Source organism: Heterocephalus glaber, unplaced genomic scaffold (assembly GCF_053883595.1).
Source record: "Heterocephalus glaber isolate CG9 unplaced genomic scaffold, H.glaber_assembly_v1.0 deba00000546, whole genome shotgun sequence".
Taxonomy (NCBI): domain Eukaryota; kingdom Metazoa; phylum Chordata; class Mammalia; order Rodentia; family Bathyergidae; genus Heterocephalus; species Heterocephalus glaber.
Genome location: NW_028258147.1, coordinates 21,387,501 through 21,403,687, shown reverse-complemented (window position 1 = coordinate 21,403,687; position 16,187 = coordinate 21,387,501). Strand labels below are relative to the sequence as shown.

General features: G+C 33.6%; 1 protein-coding gene and 1 long non-coding RNA gene across 22 annotated transcripts in view; one reads left to right on the top strand and one right to left on the bottom strand.

Annotated features, from left to right (window-relative positions):
• Positions 1-16,187, top strand: part of Foxp2 (forkhead box P2) — a 588,702-nt gene that overhangs the window by 298,193 nt on the left and 274,322 nt on the right. The gene's annotated exons all lie outside the window — the stretch shown is intronic.
• LOC110345895 (uncharacterized) overlaps positions 14,390-16,187 on the bottom strand; it is a 2,798-nt gene continuing 1,000 nt past the window's right edge. Inside the window, exons 2-3 of the long non-coding RNA XR_002389525.2 lie at positions 16,139-16,187; positions 14,390-15,095 (exon numbers count right to left, since the gene is read on the bottom strand). The exon at positions 16,139-16,187 is cut by the window's right edge and continues 38 nt beyond it. This is a non-coding gene — a long non-coding RNA (uncharacterized LOC110345895). The remainder of the gene's footprint in view (positions 15,096-16,138) is intronic.

Below are 16,187 nucleotides of genomic sequence, written 5' to 3'. Positions count from 1 at the left end.
GGAATGAGAGATAGAGCATTGAACAAAAAAGATTACATTTCTTCCTTTTAGGGAACATGAACAGAAGCAAAAACACATTACCTGGCCTCCCAGGCCTTCTTGTGAAATCTGGATGGAAGCTTTCATGACTCCCTAACTCATATATTCTTCATGCCTTTAATGTCAGAAAAAGATCAGGCAATGTCTTAGTCATTTACTTGTACCTGGGACAAAATACCAAACAGCTATAACTTAGAGGAGGAGAGGTTTATATTTGCTCATGGTTTTGATTCATAGTTGCCTGTCTCCAAGGCAGAAAAAGCATGACAGAAGAGCATTCCAGTGGGAAAAGTGCTTAACCCATGGCAACCAAGAAGAAAAGAGAGAAGGGAAGCATGCAGGAAGAGAGATAATCCCTCCCTGATAACACTCTCATTGCCCTGCCTCTTTCAAACAAGTCCTACCTCTTAATAGAACATTTAGCTATTAAATTATCAGTGGATTATTCCACCTTTGAGTATGATGGCCCATAATACAATCATCTTTCTAAAGTCCCATCTCTCAGTGCATGAAAATTGTAGAGGACATTCTAGATCTAAATCCCAACATTCTGCTTCTGGCCCCCAAACACTCATGTCCATCTCATTGTGCAAAATGCAAGTAGTCTATCTCTAAGAGTCATCAAATTCTTAACAATTTTAGCAGTGTTGAAAAGACTAAGTCGAAAGTCTACTGTGAGACACAAGGCAAATGCTTACCTGGGAACTCCTGTAAAAATCGAAAATAAAGTTAAATACTTTGACATACATTGCCACAGGGTAAATGCTCCCATTTGAAAAGGAGGAATGGGAGATAGAAAGGAATTTGACCAAAGCAAGATTGAAACCTAACAGGGCAAGCCTTAAATTCTGTACCTATGCATCTAGCACCTGTGGAAGATTGTGGTGAGGTGTGAGCGCCAAAGAATTTGGTAAAATCTGCCCCTATGGCCTTTCTGGTATCAGCCCACCCAGCTTTTCTCTTGGGTTGAATCTGTTCATTTCTTGCTGACTACCTCAGTGAACACTTCATGTTCCTGGCATCTACAACTTCCTACGATATCTGGTGCACTTTTGGATTCACTTTCACAACTTAACACATTGCCCTCTCAGGGACACATTACCTGGCCTCACAGGCCTTCTTGTGAAATCTTGGAGGAAGCTTTCATGACTCCTTAACTCATATATTCTCCGTGCTGTTAATATCAGCACTATGTGGTTGATGCCAAGGTCTGCCACCAATTCAAGCAATAGCCAAGCCCCCTTGGATCACAGTTCCACAAGCCTTTGAGTATCTGTATGGATGAGCACTGAGAAAGGAATCCAGAAATTTAATTCTGTAGATGGCCTTGCTTACGCAGGTTTGCACCTTCAAACATGCAGTGGATGGAAGCTCCCTGATTTCTGAGATACCTTCAAGACATCTTTCCTATTATCTTGATACAGAGTACTTGGCTTCTTTTTAATGGTAATCTTTTTAACAATCATGCTTTCCTGGCCCCAACATTGCTGTTGAAACTGCACAATTTTCACATCTTTTGGCTCTAATATTTGCTCCTGATTTTCATTGTAAATCTCATTAAAGGAAGCCAGCAATACTGGTATCAAAACCTGAATGTTGGACTGCTTTGAGATTTCTTCCACCAGATTAGTCTGCCACCCCAAATGTCTGTCTCTTATTGTCAGGACAGGATTAAAATGAGGAAAATTTTCTGGCAGAAAATACACAAGGCCTTTAGTCCAACTGCCAGTGAAGACCTTGTTCCCAAATGAAAGTCCCTGAGCCTGGCATTACTGTTTGCATTGCTATAAGCACTCTGGTCTTCTGAGCTTGGTACAGTGTTACACGTCCACCACTGCTCACAAAATTCTAGGCCTTTTCTTGCCCACTAATCCAAACTTTTCCAAACTCCTGTCCCAACCAAGTTCCAAAGGCTTCTAAAGCATACAGTCAAGTACAGTCACAGCAACAAACTCACTTCTCTGGTACTAAAATCTGTCTCAGTCAGCCTCTTGTTGAGGTGACAAGATATCTACAACTTAAAAGAGGAGAGATTTATTTTGATTCATGTTTTCATTTCATGTTCAGATTACTCCAAGGGAGGATGGTATGACAAAAATCAGTCGATCGAACAAAAACATAGCCCTGAGAAGCCAGGAAAGAGAGGAGTATGAGGAGTGAGTTATACCCTTCCAGGTCATGCGTCCAGTCACCTCCATCTTCCAATTAAGCCCCTCCTCCTAAGAGCATATTAAACTATGAATTCTTCATAGTACCCCCATAATTTAATCATCTTCAAAAAGCTCAACTTCTGACCCTGTGAGTATTTTAGGGGATCTCCTAGAACTAAACCATACCAGGCAATGATATTTTTTATTTCTTTGTGACAGAAAGGGAATGGGAAATATATAGAGAGGAGTGAAAAAGGTGGTACTTTATATTGGGTTTCCAAGGAAAATTTCACTCCTGAAGTAGATTTAAGTTGAGATTGGAATCATAAAATGATTACTGTGAAGCAGAATAGGGAGCAGAGATATCTGGTAAAATGGCCTAAGATAGCAATGAGGAAAGACAAGAAGGCAAATATGGTCAAAGCAAGATGCAAAATAAATAAAGGGAAGATTGGTAATGAGATGGGGCTGGAGAGCAGTGTATAAACCAGTGGTCCTGAGTGCTTTCCACCACAGATAGCACAGGAAGGATTCAGCAGGGGAATGTCTCAATTTTATCAACAATTTCAAAAAATGAGAACAATTAGAAGGTAGTTTAGTAGACCTGGCCAGAAATGAAGGTGATTTAAACAAGTCTGGTAGGAGTGGAGTGCCAAGTGAGCATATTAGATTTGGAATTTGAACTAAAGTGATTTTTCTAACAATTTTATATGTAAGAAGTGAGAAAGAGAAATCAGAGATAAAGCTAGGTTTTTACTCTTTTTTTCCCCTTCCTTGAAAAACTGAATGAAGAATGATTGTGTTATCCAAGACAGAAGATGGGGAGGATGAGTTATAATAAAGACTTTTTAAAATAAAAGTGCATATATAGTAAAGGAAACAGTCTAACCTGAGATCAAATGGATAGATTTTTCAATAAAACTCTAGACTAAAATTGGTTATTTGTATTAAGAAGAAAGTTACATTTTTATATATGTAATATGTAAAACACTTACTGTATTTAATTAAATTTAAACTGTAGCCATCCCAAAATAGAACCCAGGGTTTTGGATATTGCTTGGTCACAGAATGCTTGCCCAACATGGTCAAGACCCTGAGTTCAGTCTTTGATCCTGCAAAAAACAAACATTTTGGGAGGGAAATGAGAAAAACAGAAGAAAAGAAATAATACATACAGGTACAAATTCCATACAATGAATGTGATCATTGTGTTAGGCAAATATGTACTAATAAAAATAAATTTTAAAAACCAGTAAAACAGTTATTGGTTTCTATGTATCTGTATTGATATATTGATATTTCCCCCAAATAGGCCATATATAATTAAGTAAATGTTAATTTAATCTTAGATAGGAATATATTTCTTGAATAGGCCAAAAAATGAAGGAAATCACAAAGACAAAAGTGGTCATGTTTTATAACATTAAAATAAACTGAGAAGATATTTGAAAAAAGTGAATTTAAACTTGTATTTCCTTAATACCTTATGAAGAGCAGTTTTAAATCAATGAAACTTCACCAAAATAGGAAAATTGGCAAAAAAAAAAAATGTAAGGATGTTACTTGAAAAATAAAAACTGGCAGTGAAGCTGAAGGAAATTTTCAGTTCTCCAGGTTTTTTTCTACATGAAATTGTAGCATAGTATTGTTTTATTAATAATTATTTTAAAAGATGTTAGTAGAGTAAGTTGATCCCTTGTGTGAGGCAGGTAAATTACTATAGCTCTTCTGAAAACAAACAACAACAAACAATCGAGCAATACAAAACTGTTTTCTTTGGTGTTTGCATGCAGATTTAGTAGCACTGGCTCTGGTGCTGTCAGACTCTCTCACCAGCAAGTTGCCACACTGTGTTTTCCATTCATTTTAGAAATGGAAGTGACATAATGTGTACATAACACACTCATGGTAAATGTAATCAGTATTGCAAACATGTATTAATTTTTTTTTTAATGGAGGTGAAAATAGTGGCTATCTCAAAGGACTGTTGAATTAATTTAAGGCACCCAGGGGAGTGCTTGCCAGGTAGCATCATAGAAGTGCTTGTAGTTGCTATTATCTAACATTTTTAATTTTGGCAATAACTTGTAAAGTGTTAATCACTTTCCTTTATATAAGTTCATATCCTTTCAATTAGATTTTCCTTGTTCTTTCCTAACAAACATACAAGAATTCCTGGTATGTTTTAGTCAGTAAATATTTGTTGGTGTTAGGTTTTGCAAATATCTTTTTTCAGTTTTTTCACAAACCTGTTACTTTTCTGTGGTGTACTTTAAAAAAGTAATTATTGAATTCAAATTTGATGCTTTGCACTGTTTTCAGAGCTTGGGGTATACTCATGAATAAAAGAAGACAAAACTTCCTGACTTACTTCAGTGGGAGTGGAGGTGGGGGAAACAATTTTAAAAACAACAATCAACCAAATAAATAATACTGATTTTTTTTTTAAAGCTGGTAAAGTTTATTGGAGAATAATAGATCAGGAGAGGGAAAGTAGGGAGGAAATTTTTAATTTTGAATAGGTCAAAAGCACTCTTTTCTCTAAAATTCTCCAGGACTGAGAAGATCCTTATGAATTAATTTTCTATCTAATTGAAGCTGTTTTCTATCTAATTGAAGTTTGTTTTAAATATCGAAACACATTTTCCCCCAATAAAGATGATTTCAGTGTTTCCTAATTCTAAAAGTAGCACACACCTTTCACAACAGATGCTAATGAAACAGTTACTCAAACATACTCATTAAAGTACCGTAAAATGCACTCCATTCAGTACCATTGCCATAGGTACAGTGACCACTTCAGATGGATTTTGCAGCCTGGGAGAGATGTTGTGCCCAACTGCAAATACAGCAAGGGTAGTTGGGATTTATAGCCAAAGAGCACCTTAGAGTATGAGTGAATAGAAAATTACCAAGAGTAAGTGTCAAGGATAAATTGACCGAAGAGGAGTCACATAGGGAACTGTAAGAGAATGAGGACCAGATCAGATACTGAAGGTGGTCAGATATATCAGAGAAAGGCATTTCTGGCTAATGTGCCTTTATTGGGGTTCTTTTATTAAAACTAAATTTTACTAGGAAGTGCCCAGAAGGACTAGGAGAAGTTTCGGAGCCTAACTGATCTGTGACTGAGGAAAAAATAGTTATCAGTTTAAATAAGGTAAAGGAATATTAACAAAAACTGTAAGGTATTGATAGTATCATTGCCTAGAGAAAAACCATTGTTTACCTCTGAATGGACATCCTTGTGAAAAGTTTGCACCTAATCTATGAATCAAACTCAGGACCTTGTGCTTGTGAGGCGGGTGCTGTGCCACTGAACTTAATCCCTGTCCTTAAGCTTTGAATATTTATTTATTTATTTTTGGTACTGGGGATTGAACTCAGGTCCTTGTATTTGCGGTGCAGGTGGCAGAACCACTGAGCTAAATCTCTGGCTCCTAGCTTTGAATTTTTAAATAGCAGTGGTTTCTTCTATTAAGTTATAGAAGTAAAATCATAAAATGTACTTATGCTTTCCAGTTATCCTCCTACTTCTCTTTTCCTCCCAACATCACTACCTTTTAATAATAACTTTTTCTACCAAGCCCTCTTTGGACACTGTCTTACTCGAGGCCCATATTAAGGCTCAGGGTCAGAAGTGCCATTTCCATGTGTACAGTGGAGGAACAGAATCTTAGTACCATAACCACCTTGCAATTGGCTGAGGTACTTTCAGGGAGCACTGAAGGTCAAATCCAGGTCTATGGGATTCCATAGCCTTTTGCACTCTCTCTCTGTACTATGCTGATCTCTTAACTGGAGTAAAAGGAACAGCACTGCAAACTTCACTTTAACATTTTAAATGAAAGCAAAATCATTGGAATGTTACTAATGTTGGTATTAGTAACAGAATATTTTGTATAGCTTACACTCTTACTCTAAAATAAAAATATACTAAAATGGAATATAGAAAAAGTTGAGAGAAAAGTAAAGAAACAGTGATGAAAGAGAGGAATTGAAATATTGAAAAATGGTTTTTAAAGGTGATGCTTCCAGTACATGTGTTCCAATAACCATAAATTAAGACATAAGATAAAGTTATTTGAACACAAGGAATATTTCTATTGCTATGATGTTTTAAAGAGAGGCTCTGAGTCTCCAGTCCTATAGATACTTGTGTAAAGAACTACCTATTGTAAACAACTCACACAATTACCTAATAAAGTCAGCACTAAACATAAGCAATCGACTTATCCATTAAACATATTTATTGAAGCACTGTTCTGTGTTAAGTAAAAATAAACTGAGACAAACCACATAACTTGCTCAACTGTATTCTTGTTGAATACTATTACAAAAACTCTGCAACATATTCTATACAAGTGATTTTGTTTGTTCCACTACTGTCTCTAGTGTTGACACTCTCTGTTCATAATCTGCTTTGTTTCTACATGTACAGAATCCCTTATTTCAAGCCCCAGAATCAGGTTCAAAATTCTTTATTCTTTGAATTATGGAAAAGTAACTAGGTATATATTGTGTACATTATATAACAGCCCTTGAGGAGTCTGGCAGTTCTTGTAATCAAACAGAATAATATAGATATATTATATATTATATGTTATATACTACATCAGTATATGGTAAAATATATGCTCAAAAAAAACAGCCTCACATCAATTTAGTTGCATTTTACTTCCAAATGAGAGTTCAAGTTAGTTCAAATTTTATTGTCAGCTCAGTCACCACAAATATATTTTGATTCTTCAGAGCTGTTTTATTTCAGAATTGCTATACGGGATTTTTGTAGTGTGTTTATAAGGCATTCTTGAGACTCAAAATTTGTGAAATATATTATCATGAGATTTAATAGTTAACAAATGGAAAGGAGAACTATTGGTCTTTGCAGTTGTCATTCTTTATAAATTACCAGTTTTTGTGAGTATTCCAGAGGCTAAAACATTTTTTTTCATAGAACCTATTCCTTGCAAAGTATCTTAATAGATGTGTTCTGTGGACTAGCCTTTTAGTGATGCTATGTTACTGATATGGGAAGAGCATAGTCTACCCTGCTCTTATTTGTCTTTTGCATTTTTACATTCATAATTGGTCATATGAACTACATGAACCATAGATATAACTCCTAGAAAATGCTGATAAATATTCCAAAGTGACAGGGAAATCATTAAGGAAAATTATGAAAGATCTTAATGGAGGGGACACCCTCTCTGAACTACCTAGTTTTAAAGTTATACATCCAGAAGATAACAAAAAAGTGAACATAGTATAAATTGAAGTTCACAGCCTGATTCCTCTGAGTGGAAAATACCTCTTGCTAGCCAGTATAGTTTATTATTTAACAACTTATTTTTTGGATTCAAAGAGACCAAACCTCTTTGCTTGTGGTCTCCTGTAAGATGGACGTTATCTATCTGGGGAGCACTGAAAATTCACTACAACTGCTGTAGTCACCTTTGCGAGTGACTGACCGTTCAGAAAAAGAGTGAACGGCACAAGTGGAGGTTAAATTGGGCTGCGTGGGGGAGAGGAGGGATGAGCAGAGAGATGGATGTTGATACCAAATGATCGCAACTTAAAAAGTTTGTCAAGGTTTAATCTAGTTTATCTAGAGAAATGTCACCCTTGGCAAGTGTTAATGAGACTTTGGAAAATCTCAAGGGAAAATTTATGCATTTAGTTCATGAAAATTCTAAGTCAATGGTTGCAAACCGCGGGAAAATGACTGTTTAAAATCACGTGATAATAAATATTCCACAATGAATTCCACTTGCATGGATAACATTTTATTGAGTACTAATAGATAGTGGTTCATAAAAGCAGAGTAATTTCATTTATGTATGAAGGATTGCAATTATATAAACAAACTAGTTCTCCCGCAGGTTTGTATATATTTAATTTGTGGAGCCGCGTTTTGTCAGAAAAGAGGCAAAGCCATTCCCTTAATGAAGAAGAGGCGTACACACAGTTAAAAATCAAAATCACTTTTTTCAATATTAAGGTTTTATCTGTTGTATAATAGGTAAACTACTGTGGAGTGTAGTTGTCTGTTTAACTTTATATCTGCTTTGATTTTGGCAGTTTAGTTAATTCAAATAAAATTTGTGAAGTTAACCACTTTCAAGAAAAGGAATAGGAGAACCTAATTTAACCTAGAGTGTCTCTTTTATTCTTCTGTTATTCACTTGAAGTGCCCTATCAGCTTGAACTGACCGACTTCAGTCATTTTTTACCCTTTTATTTTTTTTCTCTAATGTAAACTGAAATTCCCTGCTGTTCATGGTATTTTAGTGTTTAGCATCATTTAATGAGCAGGTATCATTAAACTTAAAAGTTCCTTTTCTGTGTATCTCTGATTAGTTAGTGAAGGAACCAAAGAATTTCTCGTAATATATTTTGATGTTGGCCCACTTTACACTTAGGTGCTTTTTGATGAAGTAGAAAATAATAATTTTGGTTAAAGTAAAGTATATTTTGTCAAGTAAATATGTGGTCCACTATTAAGATGTAGAATCTAAATTGCTTACAAGTGCCATTATAATCTATTTTTCCTTATAAATTTGTGTGTGTGTCCTTAAATTAATTTATAATACTTGCGTTATTTTTCTTTAAAAAATAGATATATAGATAATTAAACAAATGATTTAACATACAGCTCCATATGATACTAATTATAAAAGTAGTAGTTTAGCAAATATATAATATCAGAGATGAAAATTAATCAAACAATTTCACACTACACGTAGCTCAGTTTTAAAAATTACAATAAAGAATAAACTAATAACTAGTAAAGGAAATAGTAACATCCATTAATTGTGTGCTTTCTGTTTGATTTCCAGGTGTACTGTACCTGGCATTGCTAATATTTGATTATTAGTTTTAATTCTGCTGTTAGGAAGAAAGGAATATCTGTGAGTTAAATAGCATGGAACCAAAATAATGAGGCTAGAATGCAAGCAAAGGTCAGATAATGTGTAATAAGTTACAGATGGCTTTGTGACATTAACATTGCTAACAGGTAAAAGATGTAATAGTGCTGCCTACTGGTAAGAAGTAGTAGTGTTTAAAGGGCAAAAGAAAATAGGTGTAATAGTCAAAGTGTTCTTACCTGTGAGGCAAAATATTTTTTTCATTAGTACTAACCACTGTGTATTTTTTGTGAAAGTAAAATTATTGATATGAGATTTATAGTTTTATTAACTTTTGGAGAACTCTATCTCTTTAACCTGTAACAGGACCTGAAGTGTGTTCCTTCTTTGATTACACTGACATTTTTGTTCATTTTTATGGTCAACATTTTCAGAATATATTTGTCTGAAAACCAAAACTTTGTATATGAAAAATAACTCTCGTTATTTAGTAAAATTTTAGTGACAAGTGGATATTTAGATAGTCCTGAGACCATTTATTCATAAAAATAAGCATGATTCATATGTATACAGTCAACATGATACATCTAATTGGAAAGATAAAAATGATCTATTTTAAAGCCTTGGTATTAAATTTTTAGCAAATTAAAAACCAAATGTGGCTACATGCACGGCTATTTTTATATTCCATGTAATTTCAAAATATTGTGGCTAGAAATAAACATTTTTGTTACAGTTGTTTTGGCATGTGTATTATTTTTCCAATAAACTAATGTTATTTATTTTCCCAATAAACTAAATTTACTTTTAACATTAGTTCAACACAGACAAAATTTCCACTATATGTAGCTTAAATGTGTTATGCAATGTTTGTTTTGACCTCATTTGATGGATTTATTTAAATGTGACAACTTAATTACTCTGATTTGAATATTTATGCACATTTTAGCTTTATGTTCAGGTATATGAAATACAGGACTGTTAAAATACCATGTATTATAAAAGTAGTTGTTAGAAAGTGAGGAAACTGCTCTTTAAATATAATTTTTCTCACACAATGCAGTTTCCATCCTGAAAAATAATTGAGTCACAACTAAAGTGAGAAAAAAGTCAAAAGAAAAAGTGCTTTTGAATATCCAAAATTTGCTTTCTAGAGGGAAGAAAAATATAGGCCACGTTGTCTCTTTCAAAGCGTCAAAACACTCTTTGTACCATGTTTTTCTTTTCTGCTTTCTTTCTTAATCTCTTAATCTCACTCTGCTCCCCATTTTAAGTGTCTGTCTTTCATTCTATTTTCATAATATTTTCTCTATGTTAATTTAGACTAATAGTTTCATTAAACTATAAAATTCTAGGAAAATTCGAAACTTTTAAAGTATTATTTTAGGGATTTTATCTCTGCTTATATGGAGAGAGAGGGAAAAAGAAGCAAAATAAAAGCAAGATCGGAGGGGAAAATGAGAACTAGAGTAGAGAAAGAGGATGAGAGGAAAGAGCTGAGAGCAGGTGAAATAAAGATAGAGCAGATTGTATTGTATGCCAATTTTGTATACCAAAGGGAGGTAAGGTGTGGAAACTGTCTCAGGCATCAGGAAATGATATTTGAATTCTTGAAATGATTTTCACAATCTGCAACATAAATTAGTAAATAAGTAGTAAATAAGGTATTCCTGGAAAGTTTAACGATGCCTAAAAGTTAGTCGGATTTAAAATTGTCACTTATTTTACTATAAAGAGAAAATATCAGACCACCCAAAAGTGCTTTATATCATATAAAATAACAGTGCAATTCCAGCATTGAAATGTAAATTTTTGAAAGTTTCTGCTACTTCCCATGTCAACAGTGTTAAAACCCAGGGCTAACGTTAGTCTGCATTGTGGCTTGCATCATCCGTAGGTTCATTACCTAGGACATTAATGGAAGTCATCTTCAGAAAAGGGACAAGAAAAATATTTTATGCAGTCAGCAGTGCTGGATTGCAAACATTAAACTGTCCTTTTTAACAATATGAATAACTATATGTTAGTTAATACTTTACCTTCAAGTGAAACAAGAAAAAAATAATGCTTGTGAGGAAACATTGTTTTGCTATGGTATATGTTCAAATCTATTTTATTTATATTCGAATCAGTAGTTTATTATTTTCCACGACCTTTGTACAAATTATCACATCTTGCAAAAATTGTAAGTGCACATTTAGAGATCAATATCTAAGATAAGCTGATTGGTTGGTGCCTGTTAAAAGCCGGAGAAATGCTAAGAATCAACATTGCAGCATTGCTCAGTAAAGACGTTTTATACTATCTTGTATCATAACCCTTGTTTCATCACAGACATAGCTTTTTAATGTTCAAATATTATTGCTATTTTATTTTTGTTTCTTCCTTATAAAATGTAATGCTACATTTTTGATTAATGTTTTATTTATAAAACTTAACAGTAATAATGGGAACTATAATGCTTTGCCTATATAGTTTTATTTATGAACTTATATTCTTCCCTTTTGGCATAAAGTTACTTTTATTTTTGTTGTTTTTGTCTAAAAGAAAGGAAACATAAATATAAGAAATATGACATAGCTTAGTTAAGTTTATAAATATAATAAATATAGCATAAGTTTATAAATATAATAAGATAGCTTAATTAATAAATTGGGCTACCACAATTTAAAATGAAAAGTTTAGCCCTTATTTTTTTTGTCTTTGGTTATTTATAAGTTTAAATTTAAATAAGACATAGTGTCCTGCTATAATTTTTTAAATCTTCAGGTATAAGACATGCCAACATCTTAATTCATATCTTACACACGAGTACTAATGTGTGTGTCTGTGATCCCTTGCCAAATAATACAATGTTTGTATGACTTACGGCTTCACAGCACTGATGATGTCATATTTTAGAAAAGCATCTGTTAGTAACAAATTTAAAGGCAATGAATGAGAGAGCAAGTCTTCCTTTTGGCATAATATATCGCAGGGTTTGTACTTTTTTCCTCATTAACTCTGATCTCTTGGTTTCTCTTTCTCTGTACTTGTGGAGTTCTACAGACCAATGATGCTTTGAATGTACAAGTTGAGCTCTTTTGAGGAAAGTTTTCTGCTATTTCCTTTTTCACTATTTATTTGTCATTTTGGAAATTTATACTGGAAATTTCTGACCATTAAATTAGGTTTGGAAAAACACATTTTAGACTAATTTCATAAATAACATTGCCTTAAATGGATATAGTCGCAATTAAACGCTTAAAATTTGTTCAATAAATTACAAATTCTCATTAGAGATGTATAGTCTGTTTTTGCTTCTTTTCTTTTTCCTCATGAAATAACCATTAATACAAATTGGTTCCTACCTCTTCACACAGTCAGAGCAATGTTATTTTTTATTTAAATCAGATCCAGGGGTGGAGACGACACAATGCTTAGAGAGCCCAAAAGCAAAGTTTGGTCACAGATACTTAAAAATCTCACTCTTATGTGAGTGTCTTCTTGTATTTCTTCATAAGACACAAATAGTTTCAGCTGACCTTTAAGAAATTTAAAATGTGAGTTGTTTTTAGTGAAGAATAAATTCCACACATTTTAATGAGCATTTTATTGAGTAGTTTCCTTTTGTTCTTCATATGACTATTTCAATTGAACATTTAACTTTTAAACTCACATACCTAATTATTAACCAATGTGCCACTCTGAAAATTATTTGATTTCCTCTGACTCAGTTTTCCATTTTGTAAAATGTTCAAAGTAGTATGATATACATCATTGAGTTATTAGGAATGTTTTCCACCTGATTTTTTCTTCTCTCATTTCTACATCTTTCCAGTTTTAACCTATACATTGATCATAATTTACTTGTTAAAAACACTTATGATATTGTCACTTTTCAATTTTGGTAATCATTTTTGATATTCCTATTATTGATAGAGTACATTCTGGACTTTTTTGACCACTCCAATTTCAAATCTAATTTAACCTTGTGTATTCCACTATGGTCTGTGTGTACTCCAGCCAATCTGAACATAGCTATTCTTAGGAGGATACAACCACTCTTGATTACATCTTTAGTTTTCCATTTCCTTACAGCCTTCTCAAATATATTTTCTTTTACAAAAACCCTATTTCGTGGAGACAAGTTCCAATACCAGTATCATCTACATATAGGCTTCTTTGATCTCTCAAGTATGATCTTTTCTAGTTCAGTACTCAGATTGTATGGCATTGAACTCTTTAACATGTTCATCATCTGCTCTGTATTCTTGTTGGCTTTAGAAACATATTTATATCATTTATTGAGAGTTTCCAGTGGAGACATGAGATTTTGTTTTACTGAAAGTACCTCTTCGAAAACATAGACTAGAGCTATTCTGTACATAGAAAATTATTTATAAATATAATTAGTTAAAGAAACATTACAGAATAACAGGAAACACATGGACATTTGAGTAAAAAATACTAGGTTTTGAAGGATGAACTAAATATTGTTTATCCTTGACCAACTTAAAACTATATGATTTATTTTCCTTACCTATAGAAAAACTATTATGGTTGCTCACTTTTCAGGATTGTTGCAAGGATCAGAGATGATGTATGAAAAAGATTTTTACTATGCCTGGGTGTAGTAGATGCTCATTAAAGTTTTCCCTTTTTGCTTGTGTGACAAAACATTTCTACTGTCTGCCATATGAAATGTGGCAGTGCATGTGAGATTGATCACTATAGGTATGGTTGGAGAATGAACTTTCAGATAACAAATATAGTCATACTTTGGCACTTGATGGCTTTGAAACTTGCTGAGTTTGCTACTTGGTGTATTCTGATTTGAAAATTGTGTCCAAACACTCATTGTTTGTCTGATGGGTCTCACACAAGCTGGTACTTGTTAGTATCGATTCCCTTGTGACTCTGCCAAAACAATTTGTTGGGTACTTGCTGGTTTTGATATTCACTGTGCTTCTCAGAACCAATTAAGGACAAGGAGTACCAAGGTACCACTGTAACACTGCATATTATACTGTCTTGATAAAATATTGCCGTAACTTTTGGAAAAGAAGTCCTGGCTGCACTATGACAATAGGTGGGTGGTTCATTCATTTACATTTGTCTAATAGGTTTCCTTTCAATAACACTTCAAGAGGTAGACAATACATGAAGGTGGCGTTAGAAGGAAAAGAGTCACCACCTTCATATAATAAGTAATTCCATTGTTCATTTAGACAACATATATGTGAAGGCTTTAATTATGTGCCGATAACCTTAATGGTTACAATACTGAACTAAAACAGATCCAGTTTTTAATGAAGAGAGAAAAAGTGTATTAAAAATATATGCATCAAATCATACAACAAACACAGGAGTTACGGTATTAAGGTCGTGATCTAGTGCAACTCTGAATCAAAACTCAAGTGGTGGCTACAGAAATACACTGAGATTCACATATTTCCCCTGCCCAAAGATAGACCATATTTTCTCCCTCTGGCTTTGGAGTCTGGATAATTAACATGATATGTTAAATGTCCATTAGACTAATAAAAGATAAGATAGAATTAACCCCAACCCTGTGTATTTATTGTAATGCTGATTAAAATAAATATAAGTGAAAAGCAATTTCCCATATAATTTTTGACAGTGAAAAAATGCACCTGTAACTCAAATTAGGCACTCATTTGAAATACTCCAGAATCCCTTCCATAGTTTATATTGATTTTTATGTGTACCTAAATAAAAGACAAGCATAACATTTGATATTTAGACATTTTACTATTTTTAAATAAAAGAATTTCACAGTATCTCTGTAGAACAAAGCAGACAGCTCTCTCTTGTTTCTGTTTTGTTAAAATATGTATTTCAGGTTTTGTCTGTTTGAAATGGTGGCTGCAATTTAGTAAATGCCACTGATTTGGTTTAGATTTTATTGTTACAGTGTAACAGTTTTGATAGCACTGGGCATTTCTTCCTGTTAGTTTGTTCTGCTGCTTTCAAGAATGGTATTTAATCAGTGTCCCAGCTCATTCGATGCGTCTTGCTTATAGATCCCTCTGTACTAGAGAGAACAACCAAGTCTTCACAAAACTGACAGTTGTCCAGGGGATTTACAACTGAACATACCCAGTTTAGGGGAATTTCAACCTTTTATATGTTCTTTTGCATAATTATTTCTGGGGAAAACAAGATGTGTTTTTATTGATCCTAATGTTTGGCACATAGTAGGTACACAGTGTGTTTTCAACATGGAATTAGAGTAAAATGCTTGCTATGCTATTATTTGAACTGTGCTTGTTTGGAATAAAAGTGTCAGTACAAAATTATCAGTATCATAGTAGGGGAGCATTGCTAATAGGTTATCTCATGTTCAAGAAATTGAAAGATTTTTAAGGATTTGCTATTAGAAAGAAGAAACATTTGCAATAAGGACAAAGAAAACACCACATTCTGGTTAGCAATCTATTTCTAAAATTACTTCTGTAATTTTGGATGACATAAGTTAAGATTTTTTACTTAGTGGCATCTCCCTGATCACATACCCTGCCATAGGGTTATAAAAAGCAAGGAGTTTTATTATGTAATGTAGTGTAGTTACAGTCTTTTATGTTAAGCAAAATTTGATTGTGAAAACTAATATGAAGAGTGTAACATTTTCTTTAATAACCTGGAGTTATTCCCAGGTGATATTGAAGAGTAGTATGCTGATAGTAAGGAATGTAGGACTCTTCAGGGACAAATGACTTGACAAAATGGATATATACTTCCTCCTAATACATTTTTCTTCATGATTGTTTGTGTACATTGAGGAGTATTTGCATTAGTTAATTATTTCTTTGCCTAGTTTTTGTCACCATTATATGTGCTTAGTGAAGCTTGCTATAAATTATTTAGGCCTGAACTGAAGGTTAATGTCACTGTAACCAGCCAAACTTGACGCACCCCTATGCAGCTTTGTGCAGGAGGCACCTATGGCTCGATAGCTGTGTGAAACTGTTGCCTACAGAGATGGGCTCTTGACACTGTCTGCCAGCCTGAGGCTGTCCGCTTTGTGTCTGCTTTAATTGAAAATTAATAGTTAGGGGGTTGCTATGGAAATGATACCATTGCTTGCAGACAGCAAACCCAGCTTTTTTGCAAAGAGACACTAGTG